General features: G+C 40.6%; 1 protein-coding gene across 16 annotated transcripts in view; it reads left to right on the top strand.

Moving 5' to 3' along the window:
- The first annotated feature begins 3,564 nt into the window (after window positions 1-3,564).
- The window catches only part of LOC121647455 (neuronal cell adhesion molecule-like), a 77,459-nt gene continuing 71,213 nt past the window's right edge, over window positions 3,565-9,810 (top strand). For all 16 annotated transcript variants that reach the window (XM_041996919.1, XM_041996927.1, XM_041996921.1 and 13 more), the window contains exon 1: window positions 3,565-3,857. The gene's annotated coding sequence lies outside the window, so the exon portion shown is untranslated. The remainder of the gene's footprint in view (window positions 3,858-9,810) is intronic.

Below are 9,810 nucleotides of genomic sequence, written 5' to 3'. Positions count from 1 at the left end.
TTGACATTTTCTTCAAAATCTCAGAGGGGTGTCTTGTATGAACGCTTATCTATTTATAAGTCAAGATTTTTCTTTCTCACAACTTTTGAAAATCTCTTGAATTGTTTTGTAATGGATTGAACTGACAGAGGAGGAACAGCTCAAGTGAATTAATGCATTAATTGGTCAAATGAGTAAAAAGAAAACTTGGTTTCAATTGTTAGAAAAAAATCAGCTCTTCTTGTTTGTGTCAGTATTCTTAAAACCAATCAATAACAATAAACTTAGCACAACAAAGGATTTAATCAATTATTTCTCCCCTTTAATAATTCCAGTTAGTGTTGTATTATACATAGTAGATAAACCTGATTACCTTTACAATGAAGGAAAACTTGTGATGACTGATTCTGTGAAATGAGTAGCACAGCTAAATGTGTGGGTAGTGCCCCCCAAAAAGTGTTGAAATCCCCTTAAATATCCTCCTGTTGGTATTCACTCTTGTTTTGAGTTGCTTGATGAATTGGACGATTGCATTTTCATACAACAATAAGGAAAAAAATACAATTTTGAAACTTAATTTGTTATACACTGTCAGGGACCTCAGTATTCTGGGGAAGCTCTGCATGCAGCCACAACAGCTTAGAGCTTCCTACTCATGCCGGTCACCTGCCTGTGTGCATTTTGCTGTGGAATGGTATCCCATTCCTCAATCCAGAGTTGTTGATGGTCAACCAAGTGTGGCTGTGTTAGTCACTTTAGCACGTACGCCCAAGCTGATCCTGCAAGTATTCAGTGAAGTTGAGATCTAGACTCCCGTCAGGCAAATCCATCCTCTCCACTCCCAAATCCTGGAGGTACTCTGGGGTGATCCTGGTCCTGTGGGGCAGAGCTTTGTTATCTTCTAAGACAGAGTTTCAGGAAGTCCAAGATTTGCACACATTCAGAAGCTCTTGAAGCTCAAAACAAGAGTGAATACCAACATAAATTAGAGGATATTGCAAGACTACCTACATATTTAGCTGTGTTGCTCTTTCCATGCATGCACAATCCTTACAAGTTTATACTTTGTTTTAAAGGTGACCAATCAGGCTTTCCAACAATGTATAGTACAACACAACTGGTTTTAGTAAAGGGGACAAATAATTCACCAAACCCACTTTGCCTTACTTTTTGTGCTAAGTTTAGAAGGTAATTAGCAGGTTGCTCCATAATACAGTGGTCATCAGTTGCAGTTGAAACAAAATTTAAAATGAGTTGCACCTAAACAAAACATTAAAACTTTGAGTTTTAATAAATACATGAGTAATAAAAACCTAATGAAATGATAACAGGAAAAAAAAGCCACACGTGACATGTTTTCTGTTTTAGTCACTTTACATTATTACTTTTTCTCAAAAATTTGCATACCTAAGAAACAGTGTAGTTTTAAGGATTAAACTTCATCACCACTGACTGAGGTGCTGGTGATCCACCAGTTGTTGTTGTGCTGTATTAAGTCAATTCCTCTCAGAATTTGCCCCCTGTGAGTTAACGTGGTTATGCAGCTGGTAAAGGCTGTCCCCACTCAATATGGAGAACACATAATATAATTACACAGTGAAAGAGAAAATGCACCCCCACCTTTGATGTGAACTGATCCGACTCACGAGCCTGTCCCCCAGCAGTAATCACATCAGTAATTTGCACCTTTGGCAAAATCTTCACACCACAAACGTAAACATGTCTCTCCGGTTCATCCTGGAATCGTGTGTCAAGGCAGTTTTGATACACAGTGTGATCTCTTACCTTTGTTTTTATGCAACAACTGTTTTATCCTCAGGGTGACTGCTCCTCATTTGCACCTCCCATTTAGCAGCAGCAAATAAAAACATTATCATTATCACTAAATTAGTTTTGCAGGGCTCAACTGAAACTGAGATCATTTATTGAGTTTCTTTCTAATATATAACCAAAATAAATCAGTGAAAAGTTTATTCTTAGATTGAACAGCTAATGAATAATGTGGTGCTCTGTCTTTGTCAAATTTATGTAACTGTATTTGCAGCTCATTGAAAACAGTCACAAAATGAGAGCATATTTGTTTTTGTTCCTTGATCTGTGATGAATCTGTGGCAGTTCATCATCACAGGCCAAGACCTGACTGTCTCTTCTGCACAGTAGCCCTGGCATGCATGAAATGTTGCATCTCAGCAAGCAGATGACTTCAAAGATCGGCTGAAGTAATAGGTTCAAAAGCTGGGGAAACCAGTGAGGTAGAGATAATGTCTTTGCTTCTGTTTTTTTTCCTTGCATATTGGCTCAAAGCCCCAATGACATTAATTCAGCAACTTGCAAAGTCCCACACGTAATCACCTTGGTATCCTTGAACTTAAGAAAATCCCTCTGAGTATTTTACAGATAATATGATGGAGGAAATTATGTGAATATCATAATGAGATTCAAGACATATGCAGATATGTCTGGAGGCAATTTGAAATGAGTTGCAGGGACATCCACCTGTGTGGCGGTGAGAAGGAACATGTGGGTGAGAATCCCCAGGTCCCCCCATGATAATGGCTCTGGTAAAATTACTTTCATTTGAACTACTTTCTCAATTTTGTGTCACTTTTACTTTTAACACGGTTATTAAAAAAAGACAATAAATCACACATTGCATGTATTTGCCCTTTTAAAAATTGTTTTTAGCTACTACATCATCTTATGATGTGCAGTTTTACTTACTTCCTTATAATTTCTTTTGTACAGTACAAACTCATTATCATCTTGCTTCATATCTCTGCCTAATTGTAGCTTATCTCTGTGAACCACCTTCTGGATGGCTTCTCAAATCACAAAAAAACCCCTGCCTCTTTTGCAAAACCCAGCTTACAGTAATAGCTTCACTTGCTCTCGATGTTTGATTCTATGGCTGCAGATGGCTAAGCCTAAGATAATGGTGTGTGTTACAGTCAGTGGGAGAGGAGGGTATGGCTGGAAGAGGACTGAACTAAGAGGAAATGTGCTTTTAGCGTCACATGATCACATCCAACATAGTCAAGGTTGATCCCACAGTCTGTGATTATTGGTGCAATCTCAGTGACAAAGTACAGAAATGGCTTTAAGCAGTTAATGCCCAGAAAAGCTGAAATGGAGTCCACCGTCTAGGTGAAAGGACTCATACTTGACTAAAATCTGGATTTAATGGGTTTTTTTTGTGTGTGTTAATATACTTTTTTGTTTGTTTGTTTTGGTTTAATCTCTTTTATGCACAAAGGAAAATAAAAATGTTAGGCATTTTAAGCATTTAATGCTTGACGTTATTAATGTTGAATATTATTTTACTTGTTACATTGTCGCTGTTATTAAATGCAACCACCATAAATGAAAAAGCAGCTCCCTGCTGTTAAATAACCGAAAATTGACATCGCTGAGCTTTTAAATGAGAACTTTGGATTTGTTTAATGTTATTTAGGCCCAAAAATAAATATATAATATAATTCACCAGCTGTTGTCCATCTGTGATTTTTCAGCGTCGCAGCAGGCTGAAGTGTACTATTACCTACCCAGTCTATTTGTGTATCCTTTTTGCTGGAATGGTTGAGAGCCTCCAGGCCACCACGCATCAGCGGCAGCGCTGCAGCGCGCACAGCGGGCTTGCGCACGCCTCATAGAACCGCTGCGCGCCCCCGCCTGTGTGAGTGTTTGTATGTGTGTCTGTGAACTGGTAGTGGGGGAGAGAGGAGAGGAGAGGACCAGTGACTGAGACAGAGGAGGCAAGTGGAAGAGGCTCGGCGCTGAACGGGACTCCACGTAAATAAACAGCACGCAGTATCGCTGTGTCGCGCGGGGGGCCAGAGGAGACGGAGTGGACTTCGTGTGTCGCATCGCCGAGGAAACTGGTAAGGTGAACTAAATGATACCATATATAGACACGTGCGGTGTAGCTTACAGTACCCTGTCAGGAGTTTGTGGAGAGAGAAGCAGCGCAACCACATTAAGCTGGATGCTGTATGGCTGCCAGTGGAATATTAACTGTGGTCTTTGCAGCTCTTACATCAATTTTACAGGAGTGGTTTAGCATTAGAAACACGCGGCACTTTACGGGATTCCACATTGACGTGTCAGTGATATAACTTTGGGTCATCTGGGCGACACAAGAGCAGGTGTGGATGTCAAAGACTGTCAAAGCGAGGCTGGTAGAAGTGCACTGCTTAAAAGATGCCACTTCCATTCTCGTCTTTTGATGTGCTCTATTTTCTGAAGTGGTCATGTGTTGTACTAAATGTACAGTATAGCTCCATAGAAAGAAAGCTCCATTGTGGCTGACCGCTGTTTTTTTGTCCTATGATGAAATTGCTGTCACAAAATCCCACATGTCTCTAAGCTGATTTGCTTGTTTAATTCCTGCCATGCTCATATCACAACTCTTGTTTTGTCTGAACAGTTAGATTGTTTAATTTCCCTTCATCACACTCAACGTGGTAATAATATTCTCCCCTGAGATTTCAGCAATTACATCTCAGCATTTATTTAACTTGTCATGCAATTCTGATATAATACAAACAAAAAATAACCCCACAATCTCACCCAATCCCCTGCTTTCTCCCCCCCCTTCTCCCTATGTCTGCCCCTCAATCAAAGCTTCAGTCAAGGGGGAGCTCACCATCATGCAACCCCCACCTATTCCTCTCCTCTGCTCATCCCCAGACACCCTCGCTCATATGCACAGCCAAACACACATGCCTTGAGTGTACACTTTCGCTCTCTGCTCACTTGGCCAAATTAATACAATGCTAATGACCTCTGCTTTATTGTCTGAAGCTGCGCTGCGCTCTGAAAAGGCTGACACACTTTCTAGTAATGTTTATTCACTCCAAGCAGACTACAGTTAATCTGTTTAAGAACATAACAATATCCCTCTGTCCCAACCTTATGTCTTGTTTGCATTAATGCAGAATCAAGCGGCAAAATGCATGATACTACTTTAATGTTCCACGCTGATGGTCTCTTGACCAGGAAGTAGCTCAAGCTCTGAGTGGCATTGGTCTAAAGCTCCTGGAGATATGCTAACATGAACTTTCAGGCTCATTTGATAAATTGAGAGAAACCGGGGGGACAAGATAGTGACCTACATTGTTCTGCCATCCTTACTTTCACCATCAGCACAAATGGCACTACGCGGGGAGATTTGCATAACTAAGGGATTATCATGACACACGTTGGCCAGAGTTATTGAGGAAGCAACAGTCTAAGTCAGACTGCTGACCTAAAACCAGGGACGGCTGTGCAGCTCTGCTCCGGGGGCTGTGGGAAAAGCTTGGGTGTTGGAGGGAAAATGCCACCAATTTCATTCTGTGGGATGAAGAAACACGCAGACTATTCTCTGACAAGTGAACAGCCGTCTGTGGCCTTGTGGATGCCGCCAACCGCGGGATGGAACAAAGTGCCTCACAGATAGAGAGTGTCATTCTGTGTCACTTCTAGCAATGACAATGACATCATCTCTTTGAGGAACTGGTCTAAACCTGGGAGCCTTTCGCTTGGTGTTTATCTCCACAAGTACACTCATTTATGTAGAAGAAATGTTCCCGTAAGCTGTAGAAAATCGAAAGTACTAAAATGACCCAAAAAACTGAATTTGAAATTAAAATGGGGAAAATTTTCATGTCAGCAGACATTTCAAAAGAGGAACTAGCGACAGAGTTAACATTTTGAAGGTTGCTTCAATTTACATTTGTTATTATAGCCTGATAGCGCTCTCTAAATTTAGCTCTCAGCAAAATACAAAGAGTATAAGTAAATCAACACTGCCACAAATACGCTAAACAGTTCATGATTTTAAGAAAAATTTCTGAATGTCCATAGACTGTAGTTTGCTATTTTTATTTATTTATTTTGTATTTTTTTGCAAATATCTTGTGTTGTTGTGTTTTCTGCAGTCCTTGTAGTTTTTAATCACAATGTCTCACCTATCTACTGCGCGTTGCATTTGGTTAGGACTTAGAGTGATTTAAAAGGATCCTTTATTTACTCTTTTTCAGTGCATAACATTTTCCTCAACACTATTGATGACATATCAAAACAAACAAAAAACAAACTTCAAAGTCTTCCTCTGAAATGGCAGGAAAATGAAGGTATTTAAAAAGATAATGCGATTTCTTCATCTTCCCCACAATATCCATAATATTCCCTCCATGGTTTAAAAGGCACTTCGAAAAGTCCAACTTAAAATAAGAATGCTCAACAGAGTTTTTAACAAACTATGAAGCATGACCAGGATTTTTTTTGTGTTAGCCATATGGCAAGCATCACAGGTTCAACACCCCAGCCTGAGACAACAGTCTGTTAGACTATCTAACATCGTCTTTTAACCTTGAACTATGTACAGCTAGAAGTGTAAGAGTTTCGGATTGACCACAAAATAATTTCTCAACTAAAAGTTTAAATTAATACGACATAACTTTTAGACCTTTTAGACTATTTACAATTCCTGCCACGTGGCTGCTGTTTTGTACAACCAACAGTGAGGATATGTTACCATCTCACACTTCACAGCCATGGATTGTAATGCTACAAGTTCTTACATTATACGTTTTCTGCTGAGGCTGGGTTGATCATAATGTTGCACTTGGGCTATTAGGAAAAACACAATACTGTTAAAATTTGCTTTTACAATATGATTTGTTACCATATGAGAATATACTTGGTGCTAACCTAAGATTTATTATTGAGTTTTGCTTTCTTTATCTATATCGTTTAAATACATTAAAATTCGAATGAAGTTTAATTGGGAAACCTGTATTAGTACATTTCTTTCTTGGAGCTTATTTTTAGGATCTATACCACATTTCCTGATGTCTGCATGTACCTTAAAGTACAGAATACTATTTATGGTAAAAATTATGGTCAAAATTGTAAAGCTTGAGTCATTGTTGAAGGAGAATGGCTGATATCTCTGCAGCTAAAAAAGGAAGCAAATGTAGAAGTGACAAAACAACTCTTTCTCTAATAGCCACTTGTGACTTCCTATAAAAACAAGGTAGCATTCATAGACATAAAAGAAGCAAATTAATTGCAAGATGTACAGGTTTCCAGGCTGTGTCAATGCTTTGTCATTGCATCTGTATGGAGGGGTTGATTTTTACCTCAACTGACAGTTTAAATTGTGTTAAGACCTAAAGTTATACATAATTTAGGGTATGGCTGCTTTGAGTGACAGGTGAGTGCATTGGCTGCTACCTAAAGCTCTAGTGTCCTCAGGTTTTCAGTCATATCCATCTTCTGTACATCACTGCTGGCTCCACAATCCTAAAATGGCAGCAGCCAACTGACAAGTTCAAGCTTGAAAATAGTCTACACACCAGAGAGTCACATCATGGTGGAAGTGTGCATCATTTCCTCACAGTCTATGGAAGAAAGCCACAATTATCCCTCATTGAAGGGCTGTAAGATTTTCTTTGTCATGAAAAATTGCACAGCACCAATTTAATAATTCAAAATCATACGTCACTCCTGCTGATTGACTGAATGATTGAATGTGCTCTGGGGAGACTTAGACGATCCAGCAGCCGTTATAAAAAGGGGGCTGTGCTGCTCAGCTGTGATGAGGCTACATCTCCAGGGACTCATGGAGGTCCATGCCTATCCATTAGTGTCACTGCAGCCTGGGTGTTTCTTCCCAGTGGACCAGTCACACACAGCAGTTCAGCACGCTGACATACCCTGGACCTCCTTGTCACAAGCATGTTCATTTCACATTGGGACTGATGAGCACCTCATTAGAGGAGAGCAGAGGGAGTGAATGCCTCCTCACCTCGCTGCACAGCTGCTTGAATGCTTTCCTTGGTTGTAATTTTGACAAATACATGTAGGGGCGTATGCATACATCCAAAGAGGAGCATTCAATACATACATGTTCATTATATAAACACAAATCTCACTTTCTGTCTAGCTCTCTCCTTGAGTAGAATGTAAGCCTATGGGTGCAATTAGTTTCACAGTAAGTTAGGCAGTAGCTCTAATTGAGATTGACACAGGAATCCACTCCACACAACCACAACTGTTGATGCTTGCATCCAAAACCTGTGTTATAGTGTCAAGAGACAGTGGCACATAACTAAGAAAAAAATGATAAAAAAAATTATTTTTACTTAGTGGTTAGTTAGTAAGTTGTTCCTAATGCAGAAATACCAAGATACCTCCATTTCTAGCTTGATATACGCAATATTTGCTATCTACAGAAGTAAAATGAATATCATTTGGTGTTTTTTGTGACAAAATGAGGATAATTATTGTCAGGCTTATCAAATCCTGATCCCAGGCTTTGATAATCTGAAATTCTTTAATGCTGTGTTAGAGTTATTTTATTGTTTCATTAGCCTGTTACTTTTGGGCAGATGGTGGGTGAGCAGAGGTCAGTGCAGACATCACAAGACGGCCCACTGTGACCAAATAATTACACCAGAGCTTTACAGCATGACAGTCATCAAGCCCAATCACTCAAGGTTGCCAAGGGAACGCTATTATCACCCATGTCAGGTTATTACACCCTTTAGTGAATACAAAACATGTAAAGATGTTCTTTTTTTGTCCAGACCAACGGCCAGGAGGCCACAGCAATCCAACTTTCTTTTGAATTGGGACAGTGGGATAATTGAATGTAATGTTCTGGGTTTTATGTTTCCTCTTTGGCCACAAAGGAGTTCCTGGTAAATTTGTTGCATTTACAGCTAAACTTGATTTAGCCAAGCTAAAGTTTAGAGGTGGGATATTGAGCGAATGGAGAAGGGGCCTTAAATATGTGTTCAGAGTACACTCTTAGAACTTTTTTGAATGCTGCTTTTGCCACTCACTAGAAGAAGTGAAGGGAGAAGGAGGAGGTAAAAGTGGGTGTTTTGAAGTTTTCAGGGTTCCAGGGAGGAGGGGTGGATCATGTACCACCACCGATGCTGAGAAGGGGCTAAGGGAACAAAGGGGGTCTGTTTTCTCTGTCTGTAATGGCGGGGGGCTTTTTCCTTGCCTCTTCTTTGCAGTGCGTGTGTGTGAGTGTGTGTGCGTGTGGGAGGGGTGACGCAAGGGTTATGCTGGAGGATATCCACAATAGAAACTTGGGTGTTGGTGCCTCTCTTTGAACACACAGTTGTTGCTGCAGGAGATGGATGAAGAGGCAGTCTCTGACACTGACAGCTTCGGGCCTGTTGAAGCTCTGCCCAGCTTTCGATGGGCAGCAGATGTTGGAGAGGTTGTTGGTGGCCTGGTGGTAACACATAACAACATGCTTCCCTTTCCTGCCCTACGAACAAGAGGAGGTGGGCATTGCTCTGCCGGCAGGGTGTAGGCTTGCCAAATTTACAGGGAATTCAGGAAAAAGTGTGCACTTGAATGGTGCTTCTCAAGCTTCCATCTTCCTCCTATTTGCATAGAGCTTAAGACAAACTGTTCCCCACATCCCACTCGCTCTTGGCAGAGATGCAGCCCGCTTGTGTTGTCTAATAGCTCAGCAAATACATCGCCAGAGCTCTTTACTCATAAAAATCAAGATTAATGTTGCTGAATGCTACATGCTGTAAACTCGTAGAATAGAGGTCTGCAGAGATAAGCTGAGCAAAGGCGTAGATTATACGTGTCGCCCAAGCACATGATGCTACAGTGAATCAACAGGAAAAAGTGTGACACTTAGCTGTCAGCTCATGAATGAAGTTGACATGGAAACACAAATTTGCTGTGGTTCACGTCTCTCGCTGACCTCAAGGTCTTATTTAGGCCAGGCCTTCTAATGCCCTTACCCTCTGCTCCACCCTCTACTCCCTCCCACAACCTATCTCTGGTTAAGATACCATGTTAGCAGTTCAG

Source organism: Melanotaenia boesemani, chromosome 10, assembly GCF_017639745.1.
Source record: "Melanotaenia boesemani isolate fMelBoe1 chromosome 10, fMelBoe1.pri, whole genome shotgun sequence".
NCBI classification, from domain to species: Eukaryota; Metazoa; Chordata; class Actinopteri; order Atheriniformes; family Melanotaeniidae; genus Melanotaenia; species Melanotaenia boesemani.
This window is presented reverse-complemented; position numbering and strand designations above follow the sequence as displayed.